At 51.0% G+C, this 16,196-nt stretch overlaps 1 protein-coding gene across 6 annotated transcripts in view; it reads left to right on the top strand.

Moving 5' to 3' along the window:
• Positions 1-11,770: 11,770 nt before the first annotated feature.
• The window catches only part of TMEM94 (transmembrane protein 94), a 201,269-nt gene continuing 196,843 nt past the window's right edge, over positions 11,771-16,196 (top strand). For 3 of the 6 annotated variants that reach the window (XR_013213349.1, XM_077251725.1, XM_077251728.1), the window contains exon 1: positions 12,487-12,619. The gene's annotated coding sequence lies outside the window, so the exon portion shown is untranslated. Of the gene's footprint in view, positions 12,620-16,196 lie in introns of all 6 variants that reach the window. The other 3 variants (XM_077251723.1, XM_077251724.1, XM_077251726.1) reach the window with 3 other exon arrangements.

Raw genomic sequence — 16,196 nt, 5'->3', positions numbered from 1 at the left:
CGAACTTATGCACTGCTCATGCCCATCAATCACACCCTCGCAGTCCAAATAAATAAGACACCGAGGGGCGTTGTGTGGGTCAGGGCGGCCGCAGAGGCGCAGGCAGCCAAACAATGATGCCAGAAGACGGGCAGCGCTACCAAGGGGGTTGCAGCGTGTCATTACAAAGGAAAGTCACACCTCCGGGACGGTTAAATGGTCACACAGAGGACACATTTTAGACGTGTTTTCAGTTCCACATGTGCGAAGAGAATACGTTTATGAGCCACCTTGCACACATGCAGCATTACTGTCGTACAAGGTGGCTGTAAAACGTAGAAACGCCTGGGGGAGGGGGGACAGGTTTCCTTCAATTTCAGTTCTTGTGTCTGCGTGGCTGTTGCAGGACACGTTGCCGGCTACACAGCAGGGGAACAGCTGGCGGTGCTGAACCCCACTAACACATTGGCTGGTGTTTGGCTCTGTGCAGCTAGCACATCTGGGCCCCAACTGGCGGTGTTAGAGCCCAGGGTCAGGAGGAGGAGGAGAGGGAGCAGAGTGTAGGCCGAAGCCTGCACTGAAGCAAGTTGAAAGGGAAACTTTAACCCCCCCCCCCCAGGCGTTTGTAGCTGAAAGAGCCATCGTGTACAGCACTAATGCTGGAAAAGGTAAACTTAGCTCTTTTAATTATGGTCCTTGCACATGCTGAACCTAACACTTATGAAAAGTGTCCCCTCCTACCGTGATACCGTCCGGTTGGTGGAACTTTCCTTTGTGATGTGACGCAGCACAGCCGTCATTCTTACCCCCTTGGCGCCGTGCGCCGCCTCCTCAGCGTTGTTTGAATCAGTCCCGGAGCCTGCGCTGTTAGGTTAGCCCTTGGCCATGCACACATTTTGCGCTGCCCGTCTTCTGACATCATTTGGTGTCAGACTGGCTGCACCTGTGCGGCTGCGCTGGCCGAGATCCCGCCTCGCAGTGTCGTCTAATGTAATCCCACCGCGGGCCTGGGATCCGTGGCCATGCGCAGTGTATATCCTCACCTCTCACTCCCCTCCCTACGGCTTCTTCAGACTGTGCGGTGTCACGGCCGTGGCATGCTATTAGGGACCAGCTGACACCGCACAGTCTGAAGAAGCCGTAGGGAGATGAGTGAGAGGTGGAGGTTCAGATATGCACTGCGCATGTCCATGGATCTCAGGCCCTCAGTGGGATTAAATCAGAAGACACTACGAGGCGGGATCTCGTCCAGCGCGGCCGCACAGGCGCAGCCAGCCTGACACCAAATGATGTCAGAAGACGGGCAGCGCAAAATGTGTGCATGGCCAAGGGCTAACCTAACAGCGCAGGCTCCGGGATTGATTCAAACAACGCTGAGGAGGCGGCACACGGCGCCAAGGGGGTAAGAATGACGGCTGTGCTGCGTCACATCACAAAGGAAAGTTCCACCTACCGGACGGTATCACGGTAGGAGGGGACACATTTCATAAGTGTTAGGTTCAGCATGTGCAAAGAGGCACTTTTTCCCTTTGCATCATTACTGCTGCACAAGGTGGCTCCTTCAGTAACAAACGCCTGGGGGGGGGGGGGACAGGTTCCCTTAAATTTAACTTGTTGTGCCTGCGTGGCGGTCGCAGTACACGTTGCCGTATACACAGCAGGGGAACAGCTGGCGGTGCTGAACCCCACTAACACATTGGCGAGGTGTTTGGCTCTGTGCGGACAGCACTTTTGGACAGCAACTAGCGGTGTTGGAGCCCAGGGACAGGAGGAGGAGGAGGAGGTGGAGGAGATAGGAGGGATTGCGACACACACAGCTGGGGAACAGCTGACGTTACTGAACCCCAATAACAGAGGAGGGACTGTTGACTGTGCGGACAGCACTTCTGGACGGCAACTAGCGGTGTTGGAGCCCAGGGACAGGAGGAGGAGGAGGAGGTGGAGGAGATAGGAGGGATTGCCACACACACAGCTGGGGAACAGCTGACGTTACTGAACCCCAATAACAGAGGAGGGACTGTTGGGACTGTGCGGACAGCACTTCTGGACGGCAACTAGCGGTGTTGGAGCCCAGGGACAGGAGGAGGAGGTGGAGGAGATAGGAGGGATTGCCACACACACAGCTGGGGAACAGCTGACGTTACTGAACCCCAATAACAGAGGAGGGACTGTTGGGACTGTGCGGACAGCACTTCTGGATGGCAACTAGCGGTGTTGGAGCCCAGGGACAGGAGGAGGAGGAGGAGGTGGAGGAGATAGGAGGGATTGCCACACACACAGCTGGGGAACAGCTGACGTTACTGAACCCCAATAACAGAGGAGAGACTGTTGGGACTGTGCGGACAGCACTTCTGGACGGCAACTAGCGGTGTTGGAGCCCAGGGACAGGAGGAGGAGGAGGTGGAGGAGATAGGAGGGATTGCCACACACACAGCTGGGGAACAGCTGACGTTACTGAACCCCAATAACAGAGGAGGGACTGTTGACTGTGCGGACAGCACTTCTGGATGGCAACTAGCGGTGTTGGAGCCCAGGGACAGGAGGAGGAGGAGGAGGTGGAGGAGATAGGAGGGATTGCCACACACACAGCTGGGGAACAGCTGACGTTACTGAACCCCAATAACAGAGGAGGGACTGTTGGGACTGTGCGGACAGCACTTCTGGATGGCAACTAGCGGTGTTGGAGCCCAGGGACAGGAGGAGGAGGAGGAGGTGGAGGAGATAGGAGGGATTGCCACACACACAGCTGGGGAACAGCTGACGTTACTGAACCCCAATAACAGAGGAGGGACTGTTGGGACTGTGCGGACAGCACTTCTGGACGGCAACTAGCGGTGTTGGAGCCCAGGGACAGGAGGAGGAGGAGGAGGTGGAGGAGATAGGAGGGATTGCCACACACACAGCTGGGGAACAGCTGACGTTACTGAACCCCAATAACAGAGGAGGGACTGTTGGGACTGTGCGGACAGCACTTCTGGACGGCAACTAGCGGTGTTGGAGCCCAGGGACAGGAGGAGGAGGAGGAGGTGGAGGAGATAGGAGGGATTGCCACACACACAGCTGGGGAACAGCTGACGTTACTGAACCCCAATAACAGAGGAGGGACTGTTGACTGTGCGGACAGCACTTCTGGACGGCAACTAGCGGTGTTGGAGCCCAGGGACAGGAGGAGGAGGTGGAGGAGATAGGAGGGATTGCCACACACACAGCTGGGGAACAGCTGACATTACTGAACCCCAATAACAGAGGAGGGACTGTTGGGACTGTGCGGACAGCACTTCTGGACGGCAACTAGCGGTGTTGGAGCCCAGGGACAGGAGGAGGAGGAGGAGGTGGAGGAGATAGGAGGGATTGCCACACACACAGCTGGGGAACAGCTGACGTTACTGAACCCCAATAACAGAGGAGGGACTGTTGACTGTGCGGACAGCACTTCTAGACGGCAACTAGCGGTGTTGGAGCCCAGGGACAGGAGGAGGAGGAGGAGGTGGAGGAGATAGGAGGGATTGCCACACACACAGCTGGGGAACAGCTGACGTTACTGAACCCCAATAATAGAGGAGGGACTGTTGGGACTGTGCGGACAGCACTTCTGGACGGCAACTAGCGGTGTTGGAGCCCAGGGACAGGAGGAGGAGGAGGAGGTGGAGGAGATAGGAGGGATTGCCACACACACAGCTGGGGAACAGCTGACGTTACTGAACCCCAATAACAGAGGAGGGACTGTTGACTGTGCGGACAGCACTTCTGGACAGCAACTAGCGGTGTTGGAGCCCAGGGACAGGAGGAGGAGGTGGAGGAGATAGGAGGGATTGCCACACACACAGCTGGGGAACAGCTGACGTTACTGAACCCCAATAACAGAGGAGCGACTGTTGACTGTGCGTACAGCACTACCAGGCAACAACTAGCGGTGTTGGAGCCCAGGGACAGGAGGAGGAGGAGAGGAACACAGTGTAGGCCGAAGCCTGATTGGAGAAAGTCGAAAGGGAACCTTTAACCCCCCCCAAGGCGTTTGTAGCTGAAAGAGCCAGCTTGTGCAGCACAAAGGATGCAAAAGGAAAAGGTGGCTCTTTTCATTATGCTCCTTGCAAACACAGAACTGAACACTTATAAAATGTGTCCCCTGATACCGTGAGACCGTCCCGGAGGTGGGACTTTCCTTCGTAATATGACGCAGCACAGCCGTCATTCCTACCCCCTTGGCGCCGTGCCCCGGCTCCTCAGCGTTGTTTGATTCCTTCCCGGAGCCTGCGCTGTTATGTTATCCCTTGGCCAGGCACACTTAGCGCTGCCCATCTTCTGGCATCATTTGGTGTCAGGCTGGCTGCGCCTGTGCGGACGTGCTGGCCGAGAGCCCGCCTCACAGTGTCGTCTAATGTAATCCCACCGCGGGCCTGGGATCCATGGCCATGCGCAGTGCATATCCTCGCCTCTCACTCCCCTCCCTACGGCTTCTTCAGACTGTGCGGTGTCACGGCCGTGGCATGCTATTAGGGACCAGCTGACACCGCACAGTCTGAAGAAGCCGTAGGGAGATGAGTGAGAGGTGGAGGTTCAGATATGCACTGCGCATGTCCATGGATCTCAGGCCCCCAGTGGGATTAAATCAGAAGACACTGCGAGGCGGGCTCTCGGCCAGCGCGGCCGCACAGGCGCAGCCAGCCTGACACAAATGATGTCAGAAGATGGGCAGCGCTAAGTGTGCCTGGCCAAGGGATAACATAACAGCGCAGGCTCTGGGACGGAATCAAACAACGCTGAGCAGCCGGCGCACCGCGCCGGGGGGGTAAGAATGACGGCTGTGCTGCGTCACATTACGAAGGAAAGTCCCACCTCCGGGACGGTTTTACGGTATCAGTGGACACATTTTATAAGTGTTAAGTTCTGCGTGTGCAAGGAGCTAAACAAAAATAGCTACCTTTTCCTTGTGCAGCATTACTGCTGCACAAGGTGGCTCCTTCAGTAACAAACGCCTTGGGGGGGGGGGGACAGGTTCCCTTACATTTCAGTTGTTGTGTCAGCGTGGCGGTCGCAGGACACATTGCCGGCTACACAGCTGGGGATCAGCTGACGTTACTGAAACCCAATAACACTGGGTCGTATGTTTTGACTGTGCAGACGGCACTTCTGAGCCTCAACTGGGGGTGTTGGAGCCCAGGAATTTAAGTTCAGGTGGTAGAAAGATGAACACAACAGGAGACCTGGATACTGTAGACAGTCACCTAATTATTTAATCAGGAAGAGGAGTGGCAAATTCCGGCGAGATCCAGGCCTTGTTCATTTTCAGGAAAGTAAGCCGGTCAACGTTATCGGAGGATAGTCGCATGCGACGGTCAGTTAGTACACCACCTGCAGCACTAAAGACGCGTTCCGATAATACACTAGCCACAGGGCAAGCCAGCACCTCCAATGCATACTGGCTTAGCTCTGGCCATGTATCCAGCTTTGAGACCCAAAACTTGAAAGGTGAAGAGCCGTCTGGGAGTACAGCAAGAGGGCAAGACATGTAGTCTGTCACCATCTGACGGAACCGTTGCCTCCTGCTGACTGGAGCCGTCTGTGATGGTGTTGACTTTTGTGGCGGGCACAGAAAACTGTGCCACAGTTGGGCCATACTGCTCTTGCCTTGGGCAGAGGCACTGCTTCTGCTCCCTCTTTGTGCAGAGCCTCCACCACTGCCTGGATGCACTGAGCTGCTTTGTAATGCACTAGCAGCACTTCTCTCACTTGGAATGGAGAAGATGATGGAATTCACCAGTGTGTCTTGGTACTCCCGCATTTTTCGCTCCCGGTTCAACGGTGTGATGAGGCTTTCCACGTTGTCCCGGTAGCGAGGATCGAGGAGGGTGAACACCCAATATTCAGACATGTTGAGAATGTGGGCGATGCGGCGGTCGTTTCTCAGGCACTGCAGCATGTAATCCACCATGTGCTGCAGACTGCCAACTGCCCAAGAAACGCTGTCCCCTGCTGGAGGCGTGATCTCTGCCCGCTCATCATCACCCCACCCTCGCTGTACACACTGAGTACTGGACAATTGTGTAACTCCCTCCTCTGGACGGATGTCTTCCTCCTCCATTGACTCCTCCTCATCCTCCTCACAAACTGTCCCCTGCCTAAGCCTTTGTGAGGAACCACGTGGCGCTGACTGTCCTGAAGATGATGGAAATGTTGAATCCTCATCCTCCACCTCTTCCACAACATCATCCCTTAGCGCTTGCAGTGATTTTTCAAGCAGGCAGATAAGGGGGACAGTCATGCTGACTAGTGCATCATCTGCACTCGCCATCCGCGTGGAATAATCGAAGGGACGCAAAACCTGGCAGACGTCATTCATAGTGGCCCACTCTGTGGTTGTGAAGTCTGAACGGCGCGGAGTGCGACTTCTTTGCGCCTGATGCAGCTGGTACTCCATTACAGCTTGCTGCTGCTCACACAACCGCTCCAACATATGTAACGTGGAATTCCACCTGGTAGGTAGGTCACATATGATGCGATGTTCCGGCAGGTGGTGTCGGCGCTGCAGAGCCGCAATGCGCGCTTTTGCCGTGCTGGAACGCCGCATGTGAGCACACTCTAGGCGGACCTTGTGCAGCAGTGCATCAAGATCCGGATAGTCCCTCAAAAAACTCTGCACGACCAAATTGAGCACATGTGCCAGACATGGGATGTGAGTGAGGTTGCCGAGGCCCAGAGCTGCCACCAGATTTCGGCCATTATCACACACTACCATGCCTGGCTGGAGATTCGCTGGCACAAACCACACATCGCTCTCCTGCTTGATGGCATTCCAGAGCTCCTGCGCTGTGTGGCTTCGATTCCCCAAAGAAATTAATTTCAAGACGGCCTGTTGACGTTTGGCCACGGCTGTGCTCATGTCGGTCGTAACAGGTAAACGTTCATCACGGGTCCATGTGGAGGTGGACTGTGACGGCTCCTGCAGCGATGATTCTGAGGAACTGGTGTAAGAGGAGGAGTCAATGCGTACAGAATGGATTCCTGCAATCCTTGGAGTGGGCAGGACACGTCCTGCGCCACTCGCACGATCTGTACCCGGCTCAACGACATTAACCCAATGGGCAGTGAGGGAAAGGTATCGCCCCTGTCCATGTTGACTGGTCCACGCATCGGTGGTGAGGTGGACCTTGCTACTGACGGCATTCAGTAGCGTGTGTTTTATGTGTCCCTCCACATGCTTGTGCAGGGCAGGGACGGCTTGCCTGCTGAAGTAAAAGCGGCTGGGCACATTGTACTGTGGGACTGCCAATGACATCAAGTCACGGAAGCTGTCAGTCTCCACCAGCCTGAATGACAGCATTTCCAGTGACAGAAGTTTGGCAATGCCTGCAGTCAGAGCCTGTGCTCGTGGGTGGTTTGACGAGAAAGGCCGCCTTTTCTCCCATGCCTGTACTACCGATGGCTGTACACTGGGCTGGGAGTGTGTGGATGACTGGGAACGTGGTGCTGCGGGTGGAATTACAGCGGGTCTCTGGACAACAGGGCCAGAGGTTCTTCCACGGCGATCCTGGGAGGAAGCCGAACCAGCTGCGTGTGAGCTGGAGGAAGAGGCAACACGAGCTGAAGAGGTGGTAGCTGCCGCTGTTGTTTGGCCTAGCTCTTCAGTGTGTTTTTGTAACTCCGCCGCGTGCCTGTTGCGCACATGTTTCCACATGTTGGAGGTATTGAGGTTGCTGACATTTCGACCTCTTTTTACTTTGTGATGACACACCTTGCATTTGACATAGCAAATGTCATCTGCAACTGTGTCAAAAAAAGGACCAGGCACTGCAAGTCTTGGGAGCGCCCTTTTTGGCTTTTGGAAGAGACATGCTCCTAACGGGTGCCAAAGCGGAGGCTGCAGGATCTGCAGTCTTCCCCCTCCCTCTCCCTCTTTGGGCCGTACAGGGAATCCCTTCCTCAGAGCTGCTCCCACCACCTTCCTGTCCCTCACGCCAAGATGGGTCAAGGACCTCATCATCTACACTACCCTCTGCCCCCAACTGCTCCTCCTGGGTAGTCTCAGCAGCAGAGCACGCACCAGAAAGTGGCACCTGAGTGTCATCATCAGCGGATGCGGCCTGCGATGTGGTGACCGGAAGCACTGGCCCACCCGCCTCTTCAGAGGAAGAGAGAAAAAGCTGTTGGGCATCACTGCACCCTGCCTCTTCTTCCATTTCTCCAATGCTGCTTGGCTGGCCCCCTGTTTCCAAGCCAAGAGATTCAGAGAACAGAAGTAGAGACGGCTCCTGTCCTGGGCTCTCTGTCTGCCTGGGCAATTTGGCAGGTGGTGAAGAGACAGATGGCTGCTCTCCAGTGCTCTGTGTCTGAGAGGATGTGGCACTAATTGAAGTTGATGCATTAGCTGCCATCCATCTGACAACGGCTTCAATTTGTTCTTCACGCAGCAGCGGTGTACGGCGCTCTGCGACAAAGCTGCGCATGAAGGACTGTTCCCTGGTGAAAGTGGGTGCTGATGAGTCACCGGTGCCCGCAGCAGGCACAGAATCCCCACGTCCTCTCCCTGCTCCGCGCCCACGCCCACGTGCCTTACTCACTACCTTCTTCATCTTGGTTGACTGATAAAGATAAGCAGAAAAGTACTAAAGGCTTTGTGTGCTTATTCCTGAACAACTCCTAACAGGTATAAGAAACACTAATTTTCTAAAGTGTGGACTAGACTTTAATATGAGCTAATGTGGCCTACACAAATGTTAAGTGGTGTCACTGGTGTGTTTGGTGAACTTTATTTATTTATTTTTTGGGGACTGAACTGACAACAGAGAGAGCTGCAGTCACACGGAGACCGTGCAGACAGCCGTAAACGGCGCTGCAAGGCCCAAAAACCCTCCTCTACGTTATCCTATGTAGTGTTTTTCCACAAGTTAGCTGGAGACGGGTGGAAAGACACTAATAGGAATTTTTTGAAAAAATGTGCAGCAGCCTGCACTACTTAAAACAAAAGGAAAATTGATTTTACGGTATGACGCAGTGAAGAACCCTGAGCTGGAGACAACCAGGCTATGGCTGCTCACAGACTACAGGGCGAGCTGCAGTCACACGGAGACCGTGCAGACAGCCGTAAACGGCGCTGCAAGGCCCAAAAACCCTCCTCTACATTATCCTATGTAGTGTTTTTCCACAAGTTAGCTGGAGACGGGTGGAAAGACACTAATAGGAATTTTTTGAAAAAATGTGCAGCAGCCTGCACTACTTAAAACAAAAGGAAAATTGATTTTACGGTATGACGCAGTGAAGAACCCTGAGCTGGAGACAACCAGGCTATGGCTGCTCACAGACTACAGGGCGAGCTGCAGTCACACGGAGACCGTGCAGACAGCCGTAAATGGCGCTGCAAGGCCCAAAAACCCTCCTCTACTTTATCCTATGTAGTGTTTTTCCACAAGTTAGCTGGAGACGGGTGGAAAGACACTAATAGGAATTTTTTGAAAAAATGAGCAGCAGACTACACTACTTGAAAAAAAAACAAAAAAAAAAAACAGTATGGGGCAATGAACCACCCTCCCTGAACTGAATACAACCAGCTATGGATGGCCTATGGCTGCACTCAGACTAGAGAGTGGGCTGCACTCACACACACACACACACACAGACCTTGCAGATCGCTGTGAAAACAGCGCTACAAGGCAAAAGCAAGGTGAATAGTAGGTGAACACAGCGGTTGCTAAATTAGCCTTTGAAAAGCACAAAGAAGCAAATCGCTATCTCTAAACTGGCCCTCAGTCAGCAAACAGCGTCCTGTCACTAACTGAATTCACAGCAGAGTGAGCGCAAAATGGCGCCAGCGACTTTTAAACTGCATCATGACATCATTTCAGCAGCCAATCACAGCCATGCCAGTAGTTTCATGCCCTCCATGCTGAACAGGATGTGCCCACACTTGGAATCATTCTCATTGGCTGAATTTGTGCAGTTTGAATCTGGGAACTTCCGATTCCGGTATCCGATACGCGGCAAGTATCGGAATCCCGGTATCGGAATTCCGATACCGCAAGTATCGGCCGATACCCGATACTTGCGGTATCGGAATGCTCAACACTACTCACAACGCATCTAGATAAGTTCCTTGGGGGGTCTAGTTTCCAATATGGGGTCACTTGTGGGGGGGTTGTACTGTTTGGGTACATCAGGGGCTCTGCAAATGCAACATGACACCTGCAGACCAATCCATCTAAGTCTGCATTCCAAATGGCGCTCCTTCCCTTCCGAGCTTTGCCATGCGCCCAAACAGTGGTTCCCCCCCACATATGGGGTATCAGCGTACTCAGAAAAAATTGGACAACAACTTTTGGGGTCCAATTTATCCTGTTACCCTTGTGAAAATACAAAACTGGGGGCTAAAAAATCATTTTTGTGAAAAAAAAAAGAATTTTCATTTTCACGGCTCTGCGTTATAAACTGTAGTGAAACACTTGGGGGTTCAAAGTTCTCACAACACATCTAGATAAGTTCCTTGGGAGGTCTAGTTTCCAATATGGGGTCACTTGTGGGGGGGTTGTACTGTTTGGGTACATCAGGGGCTCTGCAAATGCAACGTGACGCCTGCAGACCAATCCATCTAAGTCTGCATTCCAAATGGTGCTCCTTCCCTTCCGAGCTCTGCCATGCGCCCAAACAGTGGTTCCCCCCCCACATATGGGATATCAGCGTACTCAGGAAAAATTGGACAACAACTTTTGGGGTCCAATTTATCCTGTTACCCTTGTGAAAATACAAAACTGGGGGCTAAAAAATCATTTTTGTGAAAAAAAAAAGAATTTTTATTTTCACGGCTCTGCGTTATAAACTGTAGTGAAACACTTGGGGGTTCAAAGCTCTCAAAACACATCTAGATAAGTTCCTTAGGGGGTCTACTTTCCAAAATGGTGTCACTTGTGGGGGGTTTTAATGTTTAGGCACATCAGGGGCTCTCCAAACGCGACATGGTGTCCTATCTCAATTCCAGTCAATTTTGCATTGAAAAGTCAAATGGCGCTCCTTTCCTTCCGAGCTCTGCCATGCGCCCAAACAGTGGTTTACCCCCACATATGGGGTATCAGCGTACTCAGGACAAATTGTACAACAACTTTTGGGGTCAATTTTCTCCTGTTACCCTTAGTAAAATAAAACAAATTGGAGCTGAAATAAATTTTGTGTGAAAAAAAGTTAACTGTTCATTTTTATATAAACATTCCAAAAATTCCTGTGAAACACCTGAAGGGTTAATAAATTTCTTGAAAGTGGTTTTGAGCACCTTGAGGGGTGCAGTTTTTAGAATGGTGCCACACTTAGGTATTTTCTATCATATAGACCCCTCAAAATGACTTCAAATGAGATGTGGTCCCTAAAAAAAATGGTGTTGTAAAAATGAGAAATTTCTGGTCAACTTTTAACCCTTATAACTCCCTAACAAAAAAAAATGTTGATTCCAAAATTGTGCTGATGTAAAGGAGACATGTGGGAAATGTTACTTATTAAGTATTTTTTGTGACATATCACTGTGATTTAAGGGCATAAAAATTCAAAGTTGGAAAATTGTGAAATTTTCAAAATTTTCGCCAACTTTCCGTTTTTTTTCACAAATAAACGCAAGTTATATCGAATAAATTTTACCACTAACATGAAGTACAATATGTCACGAGAAAACAGTGTCAGAATCGCCAAGATCCGTTGAAGCGTTCCAGAGTTATAACCTCATAAAGGGACAGTGGTCAGAATTGTAAAAATTGGCCCGGTCATTAACGTGCAAACCACCCTCGGGGCTTAAGGAGTTAAAGACGCGAATACTATTGCGTGCAGGGAGTGACGGCCGGGGTGCAGGCGGAGAGCACGGTGACCGGTGCCAATGCCTCACTGACACTGCTCACCTGAGTGCTCCCAGCAGGCTGTCAGTGTGCTGAATATCTGCGACTGAAGGTTGTCACTGCTCAAAGTCATGTTTTGTTTTGCTTTTTTTCAACGTGCACCCCCTCAGGTAAACGTGCACCCCCTCAGGTAGCGCCATAGGTGGTGCTTACCCCTTGTACTTGCCCTGCTGATGTCACCCCAAAGTTTGACTATGCCTTGGAGAATGTTACACTTCGTTGACCCCCCAAAAGTTTTGGAAGCAACATTTTACTACCCTCCTGTGGTGTGCATATACCCTGCTACTGAAACCCACCCCGTTGTGTGAGAAAACCGCAACCACAAAACGCTAGGAAGCCCACAAGACTCGGACTGCACGGATCTTGCCGTCCATTGCTTCCTTCCCCGCCTGCAGTATTCTCCGCAACCGCCCTGTAGTCATAAACCAGTAAACACTGCCCCCTACAGGCAAGCAGTGATATACGCCACTGCGAACTTTCCACTGCTGATGTTTTGTCGCTAGAGAGAAAAGTGTGTTCGTTGCAGATGGACTACAGTGTCCTCCGCTGTATCTCCATAAACACCGCAAAGGCAGCCATTTTATTGGAGATCAAACACGGGTTTGTTGAAAGTAATTCGTCAACAAAATGTCTTCAGCAACGGGGACAATTGTGAACAGCAGGTGAAAACTGTCAGAGAACGCGGCTAGTGATGACAGAAACATGGCGGCTTGTGGCTAAGCTGGGACCCGGGAGAGGGTGGTGACAAGACGTTTGTGGAGACAAAGGCTGGACTGGTGAGGAAAAGTGTTTTATACGGAGTTTCTAGGTCTGAGAAGCCATGTCTGTGGTTACATTTGTGCATGGTGTTTGCAGTAGTGTGTATTACAGTGGCTGATAGCCGCCTTCCACTGGTGCCAGCCACCTTCCGCTGATGCAGCCACCTTCCGCTGGTGCTAGTCACCTTCCACTGGTGCCAGTCACTTTCCACTGGTGCCAGTCACCTTCCGCTGGTGCCAGCCATCTTCCCCTGGTACTAGTCACGTTCCGCTGGTGCTAGTCACCTTCCACTGGTGCCAGTCACTTTCCACTGGTGCCAGTCACCTTCCGCTGGTGCCAGTCACCTTCCGCTGGTGCCAGCCACCTTCCGCTGGTGCCAGCCACCTTCCGCTGGTGCCAGTCACCTTCCACTGGTGCCAGTCACCTTCCGCTGGTGCCAGCCACCTTCCGCTGGTGCCAGTCACCTTCCACTGGTGCCAGTCACCTTCCGCTGGTGCCAGTCACCTTCCGCTGGTGCCAGCCACCTTCCGCTGGTGCCAGCCACCTTCCACTGGTGCCAGCCACCTTCCACTGGTGACAGCCACCTTCCCCTGGTACTAGTCACGTTCCGCTGGTGATAGTCACCTTCCGCTGGTGCCAGTCACCTTCCGCTGGTGCCAGTCACCTTCCCCTGGTGCCAGTCACCTTCCGCTGGTGCCAGTCACCTTCCGCTGGTGCCAGCCACCTTCCGCTGGTGCCAGCCACCTTCCCCTGGTACTAGTCACGTTCCGCTGGTGATAGTCACCTTCCGTTGGTGCCAGCCACCTTCCGCTGGTGCCAGTCACGTTCCGCTGGTGCTAGTCACGTTCCGCTGGTGCTAGTCACGTTCCGCTGGTGCTAGTCACGTTCCGCTGGTGCTAGTCACGTTCCGTTGGTGCCAGCCACCTTCCGCTGGTGCTAGTCACCTTCCGCTGGTGCTAGCCACCTTCCGTTGGTGCCAGCCACCTTCCGCTGGTGCTAGTCACCTTCCGCTGGTGCTAGTCACCTTCCGCTGGTGCTAGTCACCTTCCGCTGGTGCTAGTCACCTTCCGCTGGTGCTAGTCACCTTCCGCTGGTGCTAGTCACCTTCCGCTGGTGCTAGTCATGTTCCGCTGGTGCCAGCCACCTTCCGCTGGTGCTAGTCATGTTCCGCTGGTGCCAGCCACCTTCCGCTGGTGCTAGTCATGTTCCGCTGGTGCTAGTCATGTTCCGCTGGTGCCAGCCACCTTCCGCTGGTGCTAGTCACGTTCCGCTGGTGCCAGCCACCTTCTGCTGGTACTAGTCATGTTCTGCTGGTGCCAGCTACTATCTAATACATACTCAGTTTTCCATAATTGGTGTCAAGCATTAATAGAACGTGTTTGGAAATGTTTTAGCTGTGTGACAAATGGCTATAAGATTGCACTCAGCCAGGATTTCTATGGCCGACCTTTTAAAGGGGTATTTCATCTTTGGGGCCATTTTTATTTACTTAGCTGCATGTATTTGGGTATAAAATAATTGTTGCAATTTGGTTTAATTAAAAAATGGTGCACCATTTGCCCTTTATAGCCTCTGTATTGCACTGCTTATACACTGTTCCAAATTATTATGCACAAAGAGTTTAGGAGTGATAAGGTTAGAATTTTTTGTTTGTCATTTAAACTCATTGATGCTGATGTGTGTCAGGGCTCTTTATATCACTGAAAGCAATTGCAGATACCTGTGCACATTAGTTTGGCAGGTGTGTCCAAATAAAGGCAAGACTACTTAAGAAGGCTGTTCCACATTATTACGCAGCCTACATTTTTTGCCAAAATGGGAAAGAAAAAGGATGTGTCGGCTGCTGAGAAGCAACAAATTGTGGAGTATTTAGGTCAAGGCATGACTGCAATCAACATTGCCAAGACACTTCATCGTGATCATCGCACAATCAAGAAGTATGTAGCTGATTCCCAGCACACACGTGTGCGTGCTGATAAGGAAAAATTAAGGACTCTTTCCAACAGGCAATTGCGCAAGGTTAAAAGAGCAGCTGCATAAATGCCTTGTCATAGCAGCAGACAAGTTTTTGAAGCTGCTGGTGCCTCCAACGTCCCCAGAACAACAAGATGCAGGGTCTTTCAGAGGTTTGCAGCTGTGCGTAAGCCATCCTGTCGACCACCTCTATCCATTGCACACAAGCAGAAACGGCTCCAGTGGGCCAAACGATACATGAAGACTGACTTCCAAACTGTTTTGTTCACCGATGAGTGCCGTGCAACGCTCGATGGTCAAGATGGATGGAGTGGAGGATGGCTGGTTGATGGACACCCCATGAAAACACGGCTAAGGCGCCAACAAGTAAGAGATGGAGTAATGTTTTGGGCTGGAATCATGGGGAGAGAGATTGTCGGCCCCTTTATGATCCCTGAAAGGGTAAAGATGAACTCCATAATCTATGTGGAGTTTCTAAAACAACACTTCCTGCCATGGTTCAAGAGGAAGAACCGTGCTTTCCGGAGGAAGAACCGTGCTTTCCGCAGCAAGATCATTTTCATGCATGATAATGCACCGTCTCATGCTGCAAAAAACACATCTGCATCTCTGGCTGCTATGGGCATAAAAGAGGACAAACGTATGGTGTGGCCACCATCTTCCCCTGACCTCAACCCCATTGAGAACCTCTGGAGCATCATCAAAAGGAGTGTCTATGATGGCGGCAGGCAGTTCACATCTAAGCAACAGCTCTGGGAGGGTATTCTGTCCACATGCAAAACAATTGAAGCAGAAACCATCCAAAAACTGACAAATTCAATGGACGAGAGAGTTCAGAAGCTTCTTTTGAACAAGGGGTCCTATGTGCAAATGTAACATCACCTAGAATAAAGTTTTCACTTAAAAACTGTTTGATTTCATTTTGTAATAAGCTGATAATTCTTATGACTTCACAATTGACCATTTTTTTGTTCAAAATAAAAAAAAAAGGTTGAAAACTCTGCTGTGCATAATAATTTGGAACATGCATTTTGAGTGTTTATTTTTTTTTTAAAAGATACTGTTTTCATAGGCAGTTTGTTCCAAAACATTGCAATTATACTAGAATAGTAGATGACTGGAAAATAACAATGACTGCAATTCAGATAGGTAATTTAGAGAAAATATGAGGAAATATTATTTGCATAATAATTTGGAACACAGTGTAGCTGGCTGGAGAATGAGTCAACTTAGAATCTGTCAGTGAGCTGGCTGTGATGGGGAGTTTGTAACTTTTTTGTGTGTTCTTTTCAGATGATTTTTGTTCACAAGGTTGAATGTGCAGAGAAACAATGAGCCTGTAAAAGCCAAAAGGTGCATTTTAAAAAAAAATTAAACCCAATTGCAATTATTTTCTTTTAGCCGTGAATACATGCATTTAAGGAAAATTCTAAATATAAATGTTCCTGAAAGGTTGGCCAACACCTTTAAATGGATCAAAATTAATATTGATGGATCCAAAGTAATGAGCTTCATCAAAGGTTTAAATATTTGTAACAGCAGAATAGTGCACAGAGGATTAATATGCTAATTTCACACTGTTGTTACATTGTAGTGATGATTAATAGATGTTGGTTGTAA

Source organism: Ranitomeya variabilis, chromosome 4 (genome assembly GCF_051348905.1).
Source record: "Ranitomeya variabilis isolate aRanVar5 chromosome 4, aRanVar5.hap1, whole genome shotgun sequence".
Lineage (NCBI taxonomy): Eukaryota > Metazoa > Chordata > Amphibia > Anura > Dendrobatidae > Ranitomeya > Ranitomeya variabilis.
The sequence above is the reverse complement of the archived record's forward strand: the minus strand, read 5'-3'. Positions and strand labels throughout refer to the sequence as shown.